Source organism: Alexandromys fortis, unplaced genomic scaffold (assembly GCF_014885135.2).
Source record: "Alexandromys fortis isolate MF-2015 unplaced genomic scaffold, M_Fortis_MF-2015_v1.1 scaffold_1, whole genome shotgun sequence".
Lineage (NCBI taxonomy): Eukaryota > Metazoa > Chordata > Mammalia > Rodentia > Cricetidae > Alexandromys > Alexandromys fortis.
The window spans coordinates 3,763,448-3,777,177 of record NW_026067927.1 but is presented as its reverse complement, the minus strand read 5'-3'; the positions used below and the strand labels follow the sequence as shown (position 1 = coordinate 3,777,177).

General features: G+C 43.1%; 1 long non-coding RNA gene across 1 annotated transcript; it reads left to right on the top strand.

Moving 5' to 3' along the window:
- Positions 1–2,342: 2,342 nt before the first annotated feature.
- Positions 2,343–12,833, top strand: LOC126502596 (uncharacterized). Its single transcript, XR_007591988.1, has 3 exons — positions 2,343–2,612; positions 2,730–2,856; positions 11,708–12,833. It is a non-coding gene; the product is annotated as an uncharacterized lncRNA (long non-coding RNA).
- Positions 12,834–13,730: the final 897 nt, after the last annotated feature.

Here is a 13,730-nt window from a genome sequence, read left to right as displayed (position 1 = left end):
GTGGAGTTAGTGAGAGGAGGCTGACCACTGCATGGAGAGATGGTGAGTGTGGGGGATACTGAAGAAATGGGGTCCTATCACTCAGGACCGCGAGGGGTGCACCCACACACTGAGACAATGGGGATGTTCTATCGGGAACTCACCAAGGCCAGCTGGCCTGGGTCTGAAAAAGCCTGGGTTAAAACCGTTCTAGCTGAACATAGCAGACAATGAGGACTACTGAGACCTCAAGAACAATGGCAATGGGTTTTTGATCCCACTGCACCTATTGGTTTTGTGGGAGCCTAGGCAGTTTGGATGCTCACCTTACTAGACCTGGATGGAGGTAAGTGGTCCTTGGACTTCCCACAGGGCAGGGAACCCTGATTGCTCTTTGGGCCGGAGAGGGAGGGGGACTTGATTGGGGAGGGGGAGGGAAAGGGGAGGCGGCGGTGGGGAAGAGACAGAAATCTTTAATAAATAAATAAATAAATGAAAAAAAATGGAAAAAAAAAAGAAATGGAGTCCTAGCTCTGAGAGACTTCTGAGAGCCTACTGAATTCTCAGGGAAACCACAGACCCAGGATCCAGAGAGAGACTGGATTTGCAGATAGAGGGAGTGGAGTCCCCCTGATCCCCCCCCCCCAAAAAAATACTATAAGAAGACATCAGAATTCCCTGAAGGTCTCTAAAACCATTATCTGTGGGATCTTAGCCATGGGTATGATGTAACAGCTTCCCTGATAAGAAGGACAAATAGCCTGATTCAAAAACCCTTGGGAGGTGTGGCATTCACCTTCACTGCGTGTGCTTAGGAAAAGGGCAGCGTTTCATTTCTATGTTATGCTTATACGGTGCTTCAAGGTAAGAAAGCCTATGTAAGATCTAGGGAAATGAAGCTACATGTCCCATCCATAAGCCCACTGCTTCTCTATCTAGCAAGCAAGTGCCGATAAACTCAAGTATAAATATAAAATTGAATCCGAGGCATCAAATTGGCTGTGCTCTTAGGTGAAGCTACTTTCAATCCACATATGAGAGTTTGTCACCTATTTTTTCTCCTTAAAATCACAGTCTCAGCACCATATCGATGAACTCTTAATGGTTTTTCGTCAACAGTGGACGAAGTGCCATCCCTAATCCTTTATTAAAGTGGAAACCTGGGAAGAGTGGAACATACAGCGAATGCCATCCCTCGGAGCTGTAACAAGCTTTGAGAAGCATGAACGACAATGGTGTTCAGGTTCCTGGCTTTAGTGAACACAGGCATACAGGACACAGAGTCTCAGCTCATAGAAAAACTCAAGACAAAACACCAGTGTCTACAGAATTCTAAACCAAAGACCACAGGAGGTGGAGTGGGTGTGTGGTGGTTCACACTAATAATCTCAGCCCTTAAGAGGATGATGCAGAGGAGTCCAAGACTAGCCTTGGATGCATAGCAAGACCCTGTCGTACACAAAAATAGAAAGCATATTTTAGGTCACTAGGTACCCATCCAAACCCTGTAATTTGGAAAGAAAAAAAAAAACCTTCCTTTGCCCAGAAGACCACAAGGAACTTCTTAGAACTTTTGTTTACGGTAACCCCAACCCACACCTGATTGCCTCCCAGTAAACAACTGGCTAAATACAACAAAGTAACATCACTCTGAGAAATGGCATCTTTCTCTCCTTTTTCTATGTCAAACCATTTTATTACATCTTAATTTCCAGTAGAGTTTAATATAGTCTCTATTTTGCATCCAGCCTCCCGCCTCCCTGCAGTACACTGACTTTAAAATCAAATGCAAAAGTCGGAAAGGGTGCAGATATAGAGAGGTCCACACTTGTTTGGTGGAAAGAGAAAGGGCCCCACTGTATCCCAGGCCCAGGCCTCCTGCACAGCCACAGCGCAGCTTTGAGCATGATACCACTTCAGAAACAAGCAAACAAAACAAAACCCAGGGTTTCTGCCATAGAAAGCAGAGTGATGAGGCCACTGTTGCTGCTACGGGCTGGTGTGTGTGTGTGTGTGTGTGTCTGTCTGTCTGTCTGTCTGTCTGAGGGAGGCCTGTCGAATACAGGGGGAGGGGAGAGACCACAGAACATTGTCATCCAAACGCTGCTGCTGAACATGAAAACCACGAAGATCTGCACGGTGTAAAAGTAGTCTTCCTTACATGCAAGACGCTATTTCGTGGAGGCAGGCTTCCAGGAAGAGACAAAGACAGCAGCTGTCCCCCCTCTGCCCCCCCACCCCGCCCCATGAGGCCAACAGCAACAGCAATCATTCCAAACAGAACTATTTAATTTCGTTTTCGTTTTCTCTTTTTTTTAAGCAAAAAAAAAAAAAAAAAANCAAAAAAAAAAAAAAAAAACAAAAACAAAAACAAAAAGAAAAAGAACAATGACTTATCATTACTCAAGCTTGTAAAGACCTTGCTAATTCCAAGATGTGTGCAGAGCAACAGCAGGAACGGACGGAGCCACTGCTGTTAGGACATGAAGGAAAAGAGTGTCTGGGGACTGAGTCCTGTGTGCACCCCCGAGCATGGCTGCAGCGTGCAGTTCTAAGAATAAACCCACCCAGCCGGGTCGTGGTGGCGCAATCTTTAATTCCAGCACTCGGGAGGCAGAGGCAGGCGGATCTCTGTGAGTTCGAGGCCAGCCTGGGCTACAAGAAATAAAAATCAAGTTGTTTACATTTCAGTTTAGGAAATGTGAGATCATTATTTTCAAAACCTGATTTGCACGTTGTTTCACACACAGATAACCAACTGACGGTCCAAGCACAGGACATGTACCTCTCTGGACAAGTCTGTGACAGGAGACTTGTGTCACAGTGGCTAGTGTTACATGACTACAAACTTTCCTCCAGCTTCCCAGGAAACTCAAGGTAAGAGCAGAAGCTAGACCATGAGGACAGGTGGGAGGAGGGTGCTGGAAGGCTCACTGCTCAGCAAAGGGGGAGGAGGATCCTGACCAAACCTTCATGGCCACTGTAACATGTGCGTGGCTGCTTTGCTTCTGAATCTTTTCGGCTTTGTTGACAGCAACACACTTCTCTTGTGGACTGGTTCCCCTCCCTGTTAGCAGCTCTCCTCAGCAGGTATCCCACAACCCTGGCATCTCCAACATCTTGGGGTCTCCGAGGTGATCCAGGTTTCACCTTCACAGCTTCACTCAGTGGCCTCTCTGGATCTCTGTACAGAGACACCACTGACACATGCCTGGCCTCAGCAGCTTTCCTTAGCCACAGAGGGAGCGCCCATAACCCCCTTTTCATATCCTTGACTCTAAAGCCAGAACCACATGCCACAGTCCCTTTAAGAGAGGTCTTCCTGATTCAGCGATAGCAGAAAAAAAGCCATGCCATTTTGAAATGTGTCTTCCTGGGCCATGCTGCTAGCACAAACTCTGATGTGATTCATCTATCAAGCACTTAAATGGGGTTTGTAAGCAGCGTGTTACAAACTACTTAATGGCTCAACATAGACCCGCTGGAACTGGAATATGCACAGCTTGCAGAGGCAGTGAATGGACTTCCACCATGCTGGACTGGGCTTTTCTGCCACTGCACCCCTTGGGGAACCTGCAGCATTTTACTTAAACCATAACAGCCTGTAGCTCCAGTTCCCTCTGGGTGCTGAGTAAATGTGGTGCACATCAACCCACACAGGCACACACACACATGTGCATAAATAAAAATAAATCTTTAAAAATGTCTTAATAATTTTTTATAATTTTGAAAAATTGTTAATTGGTTACTGTTGTACCTGTATGTGCTGGGTGGAGATGCTGCAGCTTGTATGTGGAGGTCAGAGGACAGTTCTGTGGAACCCTTCCACCCTTACACAGGTTCACAGGTTCTACACATCACCACGTTTGTGCAGGAAGCAACCTTACCTTCTGAGCCCTCTCACTGGCCCTCCTTTACCAGTTGTAGTTATGTTGGGAGCTCCCTTTTTAGTTCCATACCTTCTTTCTAGCTGGATTTTCTCATTCTTTATTTTTATTTATTTATTTTGAGGTAGGGTCTTCCTATGAAGCTTTGACTGACTTGTGAGTCACAATGTAGACTAGACTGGCCTCAAACTCATAGAAACCTGCCTGTCTCTGCCTCCTGAGTGCTGAGATTAAAGACATGTGCCACCATGCCTGGTAGTTATTTGTTTCTATTTAGTTTTTCAATAGAGTATTCTCTGTGTAGGTCTGTCTCCTTTGGAACTTACTCTGTAGACCTGGCTGACCTTGAACTCAGAGATCTACCTACCTCTGCTTCCTGAGCACTGGAATTAAAGGCATAAATTCCTACATCCAGCTAAGGTTGATGATTTCCTTTTATTTGTTTGTTGCTTGCTTTTAATTTAAAATTTTAAACAATCTTTTTTATTTTACATACCAATCCCAGTTTTCTTTCTCTCCCCTCTTCCCATGCCCCACTTTCTCCCTACCCCACAACCCATCTATTCCTCAGAGACGGTGAGGCCTCCCATGGGGAATCAACAAAGTCTGACACATCAGTTGAGGCAGGACCAGCTCTTCTCCCTGTATCTAGGCTGAACAAGGTATCCCTCCATAGGGAATGGACTCCAAAAAGTCAGTTCATGCACTAAGGATAAATGTTGGTTCCATGACCAGTTGCCACACAAACTGCCTAAGCCACATTAATGTCATCCACATTCAGAGTGCCTAGTTTGGTCTAATGTAGGTTACCCAGATCTCAGTCCAGAGTCAGGGAGCTCCCACTAGCTCAGGTCAGCTGTTTCTGTGGGTGTCTCCATCATGGACTTGACCCCTTTGTTCATATTATCACTCTTCCCTCTCTATGACTGAACTCCAGGAGTTTATCCTAGTGCTTAGCTGTGGATTTCTGCATCTGCTTCCATCAGTTACTGAGCCATCTCTCCAGCCCCTATTTCTGGGTTTTGAGGTAAATTGATTGCCAATTTTCTGAGAAACTGCCTTACTGATTTCCAAAGTGGCTGTATAAGTTTGTACTCCCACTGGCACTCAAGGAGTGCTCCCCTTACTCCACATCCCCTCCAACATGAACACTGCTCTTGATCTTAGCCATTTTGACAGGTTTAAGATGGTATCTCAGAGTTATTTTGATTTGCATTTCCCTGATGGCTAGGGATGCCGAGCAATTTAAGTGCCTTTCAGCCATTTGAAATTCTTCTGTTGAGGAATTCCTCTGTTGTACTCCATTTTTAGTAGGATTATTTGGTATTTTGATGTCTATTTTCTTGAATTCTTTATATATTTTGGAGATCAGCCCTCTGTCAGATGTAGGGTTGGTGAAGATCTTTTTCCAGTCTATATGCTGCTGATTTGTCTTGTTGACTGTGTCCTTTGCCTTACAGAAGCTTCTCAGTTTCAGGAGGTCCCATTGGTTAATTGTCAATCTCAGCATCTGTGTTACTGGTGATATATTCAGGAAATAGTCTCTTGTGCTAATGTGCTCAAGGCTGCTTTCTACTTTCTCCTCTATGAGGTTCAGTGTGGCTGGATTTATGTTGAGGTCTTTGATCCATTTGGGCCTGAGTTTTGTGCATGGGGATAGATAATAGATAGGAATGTATTTGTGTTCTTCTACATGCCAACATCCAGCTAAACCAGCATCATTTGTTGAAGATGATTTCTTTTTTCCATTGTATAATTTTAGCTTCTTTGTCAAACATTAGGTGTTTGTAGGTGTGCTCTTATCTTGCTTCCTCTGTGTCTGGCTTCCTCTGTGACAACTGCAGACTGACTCTTTCCTCTTCCCAGAATTCTCCTGTTCTCATCAGCCTACCTCTACTTCCTGCATGGTCGCCCTGCCTATACTTTCTGCCTGGCTACTGGCCAACCAGTATTTTATTAAAACAATACAACTGATGAATCTTTACAGGATACAAGATTATTGTCCCACAGCACTCTACCCCTTTTTATTTCTAAAACAAGAACTCTGAATCTAATCTCCTTTCTTTAGCTTTCTCCCTGACCATTATCCATAACAACTTATTACCAACACTCTAAACAAAGGAAAATATCCATAATTCATTTTGGGGGAATGCAGACATAATTTTCCAGGCTACTTCCTGCTGATTGGGGGTGCTGATGATCTTATGGGGACCTAAAAAATTTAGAATTATGATCAAGTCCTGACTGGAGTATCCTGTGAAGCTTGATCATCTCAGCCAGCAGTCTTGAAACTGTTCTGGATGTAGAACTCAGACATCTAAGCGATCTGCTTTTATCAGAGATTTCTCAGGGGATCTTCCTTGATCAAATCTGATTTTTCTTAGCCCAGAATGAATCCACAGCCTCTTGTTTCCTGTTAAAACAAAAGCAAAACCTCTTCTCCAAAGTAACCTATCTTTTGACTTATATCTTAAAGTCAAGGCATTTTCAAAATATATATGTTGGATTAAACCAGCAGCATTTATAATCAAATGTCTTTTAGCAGCTGTTGCTCCTTCCTCAGCATTCAAACAATTCAAAGACAATACAATAAAATACAGTATCCAGACTCTCTGTGTATTTTCCACCTTTACATGGCTTTCTTTAAACTCTATTTCTTTTCTTTTTCTTTTTCTTTTTCTCTTTGAGACTAGGTTTCTCTGCGTACCTTTAGCTGTTCCTGGCACTCATTCTGTAGACCAGGCTGTTCTTGAACTCACAGAGATCCACCTGCCTCTGCCCCCCAAGTGCTGGAATTAACTACTTTCTTTCTTATTTTAAGAACTTTATCCTTTTTCTTTTCTTTCCCAAGCCTACATATATTTTTTAAACACAGTCTACACCATTTAGAGGTTTTATTTGTCTGAATCTATCTTTACTGTGTATTTCTTTTTCTGACCACAGGAGTCTTTAATTTGCTAAGTGATATGGCTAGGATTAAAGCCACAGCTTTGACAAGTGGATCCACCCTGTTCCTTAGATTTCTGAGAGTCTAGCTTCGTGTCAGAGGTACTGACCAGGACCATGTTTATTGCCACAACTTTATGGAGTTCCAAGGTCCATGCTGCTACCAAGAAGCATGCTGTTGGCTATTCATAAACACCATTTAAATGTTTTGTGGTGGGGGCCTCTTAAAAGGTTTACAAAATTTTTGCAGCTAAAGCTGAGTCAGGAAGCCTCTCTTAAATGAGACAAGCTTGCCTCTAGCAAATAGAGTCCACCCAAGAAAATGCTGCTACCAAGAAGTTGTGTTTAACTGTGTTCTTTTGGGTCTAGAATTACTTCCCAAACTCTCTCAGGTTTTAAGTGGATTTAGCTGTCCACGTTGGTACCATTTTTTTTTAAAAAAAAACCATTTATTTATTCATTATGGATACAATATTCTGTTTGCATATATGCCTGCAGTCTAGAAGAGGACACCAGACCTCATTACAGATGGTTGTGAGTCACCGTGTGATTGCTCCGGTCCTTTGGAAGAGCACGCAATGCTCTTAACCACAGAGCCATCTCTCCAGCCCTCCATTGGCACCATTTGTTGACAGAGGTTTCTGTCTCACCAGATCCTGCAACCATTCAGTCCCAAAGGAACACACAGAGATCTACATTAATCACAAACTGCTTGGTCTATTAGCTCAGGCTTCTTATTAACTCTTCTTATTAACATCCTACATTAACCCATAATTCTTGTCTGTGTCAGTCAAATGGCTTGATACCTTTTTATCAGTGAGGCATTCTCATCTTGCTTCCTCTACTTCTGGGTTATGACTGCAGATCGAGTCTTTCCTCTTTCCAGAATTCTCCACTTCTGGCCACCCTACCTATACTCCCTTCCATTGTCCCACAGCATCCCACTGTTAGTGTTGAGGTTTAATGTGTGATTTGTTTTAGTAATATTTCTTTTACAAATGAGGGTGCCCTTGAATTTAGGGCATAGATATTCAGAATTGAGACTTCACCTTAATGGATGATTGAAAATATTTTCCCAACCCTTTACTCTGAGGTAATGTCTGTCTTTGAAGTTGAGTAATGTTTCTCGTATGCAGCAGCAGGATGGATCCTATTTTGTATCCATTCTGTTAGCCTGTGTCTTTTTATAGGTGAATTGAGACCATTGATATTAACAGATGTTAATGACCAGTAGTTGTTAGTTTCTGTTAGTTTTGGTTTGGTTGCTGGTGGTGGTGGTATTGTGTGTGTGTTTCCCTTTTTTTGGAGGGGGGAATTCTAGTGTGGGATTATCTATTGCCTGTGTTCTGTGGGTGTAGCTTGTTGTGGGAATTCAGCATTCTGGTCAGAACTTCAAATAACAACTTCAGAAAAACCCTTTGAACTACTTAGAGACTATCTACAATTGTAGTAGACAGTTTGAGACTCAACCATCATTTTAGTTTTTATAGGATTCCATAGGAATTACATCACCCCCATGACAACTGGAAGTAATTCTAGAAAACGGCATGCCCTTTCACAATGGAAATGGTCTTCAGGGTTAGGGACAGTTATCATCTGTTCGGAGTTGGTTATAAGTTATATAGGGTTGGAGGTGGAAATGGAGTAGGCTCAGGGATCTCTTTTGAAAAAAAAAATGGGGGAATGGATGGAATGGGATAATATGTAGATTAGCGTATCTACTTGTAAACTATTAGTTATATTGATACAGGTTCTAGTCTGTTTACAATATTTGTGCACCTATACAAAGTAATTTTGTCATTGTATGGGTGCATGTTTCTACCTCTGCTTAAGATATTTTGTATATTGATGCAATTTTAGTATACATTTCTATTTATTTATCATATTGCTTTATAAATTTATGCCTCTAATCAAGATACTTGGTGTGGAAAGTTCTTCTGTATTTGTGCTGCTTTTATTGGTTAATGAGTAAAGAAGCTGTCTTTGACCTGCACATGGCAGAATAGAGATAGGTGAGAAAAACTAAACTGAATGTTAGGAGAAAGAAGGAGGAGTCAGAGAGACACCATGTGGCTGCCAGAGGAAAAAGACACAAGCGGCCAGTTGGAACCTTGCCAGTAGGCCATGAGCCTCATGATAAAATATAAAATAATAGAAATGGGTTAAATTTTTTTTTTTGGTTTTTCAAGACAGGGTTTCTCTGTAGCTTTTTGGAGCCTGTCCTGGAGCTAGCTCTTGTAGAGCAGGCTGGCTTAAAACTCACAAAGATCCGCCTGCCTCTGCCTTCTGAGTGCTGTGATTAAAGGCATGCGCCACCACCACCTGACTGAAATGGGTTAATTTAAGATATAAGAGTAAGCCAGAAATATGCTTAAGCTATTGGCCAAACAGTATTGCAAATAATATAGTTTCTAAGTGATTATTTCAGGTCTGCGCAGCCAGGAACAAATGAGTGGCCTCAGTCCTACTACAGATACATATATATATATATATATATATATATATATATATATTGTTTAAAATTTGAAGCCATTGTCCTCATCTGTTGCACATCTGCTTAAAGATTGTTTAATTTTATAACATAAAACCTTAGTCTTTAAGTTATATAGGTATTAAGAATTACAAATCAATAGCCATCCATGTTTATCACAGTTATATTTAGGCTGGTCAGGTTGTCTAGAGATTGTACTCCACATAGATAGGTAATCTTCAACCATTTCAAGAAACTTCTGAACATGGCATTTAAATAATTCAGAATTCTGTTGACATGAGACATGATTGCTCCTGGCAGCACCAATCTATTTCCAAGAGAATGTTTGGCACCAAAAACACTCAACTTGGAGATTGTTTTCTTCTCAGCAAAACTGGCCACTGGGCTAAGAACTGTCCCTGCCTTGACTATTGACAGTATGCACTCTGTCCAAACTGGACAAGCAGGATCCAAGCAAAAACAACTGCCAAACCTTGCCAAGGAAGGGTAGAATAGTCTTTTGAATTTTCCTGCCTCTGAAAATGGTCTGTCAGATACTCTAGGCCTTAGCAAAAGTTGGTTGCCCCGATGTTTTAAGTGAGACTTTGGGCCTGTGGGGGCTGCTTTCTTTCAAGCTGCCACAGTCATAATCATCTAGAACAGTGGTCCTTAACTATGAGTCATAACCCCTTTGGGGTTCGAACAACCCTTTCATGGGGATTGCATATAAGACCTTCTGCATATCAGATATTTTAATTATGATTCATAGTAGTAGCACAGTTGCAGTTATGAAGTAGCAATGTAATAATTCTATGACTGAGTACCACCACAAGAGGAAGTGGTCTTCCACTTAAAGGGTCACAGAGTTAGGAAGTTTGAGGACCACTACTTTGGAAAGTCAGACGCTTCAGTCAGATCTTCCACTTTAAATCTTAAAACACCTCCTTATGGTTTTCTGATCTCCTCTGTCATGTGACCCCTCCTTTCTCTTCTCTGACTTTGTACATTTGGGGCTTTCCCGCCTTTCTTCTGGTTAATTGTCCGAGGGTTTGCCCATCTTGTCTTTTTAAAGAACCAACTCTTTGCTTCATTGATTCCTTATATTTATTTCATTAATTTCTGCCAGGATCTTAAGCACATCTTGAGCTTTTGCCTCTTCTTAGTGAGATCTAGGTCTGTGGAGCTCACACACCTTGCAAGAATGAGGTTCTTGGTTCAGTCACTACCAGGGGAGGGGATGGGTGAGGGGTGTTCAAAAAAGAATGAACAGCAACAAAAATCCCCTTACAAACAGAAAAACGCAGTAGTCACCCCTTTGTAACTGAATCGTTTCATTGCCCTTAGTATAACGTCCTCAAAAGTCATACATGTGATAGCATGTGTCAGAATTCCCCTCTTTAAGTTCTGAGTAATATTCCGCCAAGGCTGTGCAGATCTACTCCCCTGCTGGTGGGCACTTGGATAATGTCTGCCTTTTGATAACTACATCTGTGCCCAGGAGTTCAAACTTCACATCCTTGCCAATACTTGATGTCTTTGGGTTTCCTGTTTTCTGTGGGTTTTCTTCTCATTTCCCCAGTGATTGGTGGTGTGATGCATATTTTCATGTTTTCTTGGCCACTTGAGTATCTTCTGTGGAGAAGGGTCTCTTCAAGTTCTTCTGAGGCAGGAAAGAAGGCAGGGAAGACTATGAGCAGTCATAGGAAGGGGAAGGAGCCCCTCCATCTAGAGTCTAGTTGAAGCCTCTAACCAACACAATTAACACTGGCACCAGGAGCCAACATAGAAACAGTATCTCTTTCTGACATTGTACTGTAGCTCAGCAGCAAACAGGCATGAGGCCTGATTGCCTAAGACCTGGGGAAGTGTCTTTTCCTCTCCCAGACGTCCTTGGGAAATCCCAGACATTAACTTTGTTCACGGTGATGGAGAGGAGACTTATCAATTGTGGTCCTGCTGGATGCCCCTCAGGAACCACTCTGGGATCTCATCTGGATTTCTTAAGCAAACTTTCGAGGACAAAGCCTCATAATTCATCATATAGGTAGATAGTGAAAGACAGCACGGCAGGGCTGCCTTTGCGATGCCCCCAGCTCATGCAATCAGCTTCATCTTTCCTCCTGAGTTCCTCTCTATTAACCCCTGCTTCAAAATCCATTTAAAAACCACCTTTGAGTAAATGCCATGTCTGTTTCACATTGACTTGTCCTGGAACCCTTTTCTGTGACAAAGGCAAGGACCTGGGTTCACCTGAGTGAACTGGTCTCTGAGAAGAACCCTATAGGCTGCTGTAGGCACCAGCATGGAGCTATGTCTCCATTCTTGTCACTGCTGACACCTCGTCTATTTTGTTACAGAGTTGGTGGCCGGGATCTTCTTGTCAGATTCTGACTGATGCACTCTGGTTTCCTCCTTGCTCACACAGAAGGAACGGAGGCTCCAGGGCAGAGCACCTTGGTACACCCTCAGAAGCCCTGCATCTGCCTGAATCGTTGATGTGAACCCTTCCAGATGCTGCATGGAAGCAAATGCCCTGCACCTGCAGCTACTGCCGGCAGAGTCCAGCGAAGCAGACATGAAGGGAACCCTTGTTGATAGCATGTGAAGGGCTGGAGTCGGTGCGGAACACCCTGAGACCACGTTCTCAGCACAGGAGATGTATTTGTCCCAGTGGGACAAAGGGCAGGGAATAACAGACAAAGACAGGAGACAGGGACCAAAAAAAGACAGGAAAAGGAAAAAGGGAGGAGTAAGGGATATTTGTCCTGGAGGGACAAAGGACCACCTCTGGACAGAGAGGAGACAGATATTGGCCCATAGGCAAATGGCAGTTCATAAAGGGAAAGGGGGAAACTCCATGTTAGGATGAGTTGTTTACCTTTAATTGGCCATGTTAATTACATGAACCAAAGGGGGCTTTTGATTGCTGGGCTACAATACTTTGATAGCTGGTCGTTGGTGGTGAGCCTCAGGAGAAGGAAGTGGCTAAATTTAGGACTGTAATCTAACAGTTTAGGAAGGAAGAGGGAATGGGGGGGGCAAGACCTGCTAGAGCCATGTCTGCCAACCTTGGGCCTTCTAGACCCTTTCAGGAAGCCTGTGGTTGGTGCTTACACTCAAGAAATCAAAAGACATTGAGCTCGAAAGGTTCTTCTTTGTTGCCTGTGCAGTGTGAGGTGTGTGTGTGCCTCTCTCTCTCTCTCTCTCTCTCTCTCTCTCTCTCTCTCTCTCTCTCTCTCTCTTTTTGTGTGTGTGTGTGTGTGTGTGGTGATTTGAATGAAAATGACACCCATAGACTCATAGGGTGTGATTTTATTGGAGGTGTGGTCTTTTTGGAGGAAGTGTATCCCTAAGGGTGGGTTTTGAGGTCTCAGATCCTCAAGCAACACCCAGTGTCTCAGTCTCATCTTGCTGCCTGCCTGTCCAGATGTAGAACTCTCAGCTACCTCTCCAGCACCACCATCTGCTTGCATGCAACCTTGCTTCCCACCATGACAATAATGAACTAAACCTCTGAACTCTCCAATTAAATGTTTTCCTTTATGAGAGTTGCCATGGTTGTGGTGTATCTTCATAGCAATAAAATTCCTAACCAAGACAGAAGTTGGTACCAGGACCTGGGATATTGTTGCAACAGGCCTGACAATGGTTTTGTTTGGATGAATCTGAACTTTGGAACTTTGAATTAGAAAAGCCGTTGAGTGCTTTAAGTGGGGCTTAATGGGTCATCCTAGTAGGAGCGTGGAAGACAGTGATGCTAAGGATGATATGAACTGTGGGAGCCTGGTTCAAGAGTCTCAGAGAAGAATATTAGTATTGTAGCATGTGGCATAGAGACCATTCTTGTGATATTTTGGCTAAAATATGTGGTTGTTTCTCCATGTCTAGAAAAATCTGTCTGAGGCTAAATTGAAGAGTTTTGGTTAATTGAGCTAGCAGAGGAAATTTCAAAACAGTCTGGTATAGACTCTGTCATGTGGTTATTAGTATTCACTCATATGCAGATCTATAATGAAAACAAGCAAACTGAGCAAGGAAAAATGCAAAATGCACAGTTTAAGGAGAAAGGGGACGCCAGGAAATGGGTTGGAGTCAAGTCCTGTGTTCAAGGAGATAAACAGATTGAAGAAAATCCTGGTGTTAAATGGAAAAAAAAGGGAGTGGTGACCTCAGAGCAAGATCCCGCCCAGCTAAACTTCCAACTTGTGAAAAGGAACTAAAGGAAAGTTTAGAGCTAGGGGTGGTGATGCACACCTTTAATCCCAGCACTCCAAAGTCAGAGGCAGGCAGATCTCTGGGTCTGAGGCCAGCATGGTCTACAGATCCAGTTTCAGGACAGTCAAGCTTAGACAGTGAAGGAAACCATGCGAAGCAGAAAGTCAGTGAAAATGTATTTGAATGAGGGGGCCATGTTGCAGCCCCAGCAAGCGGTAGAGCTTGGCAGTTTG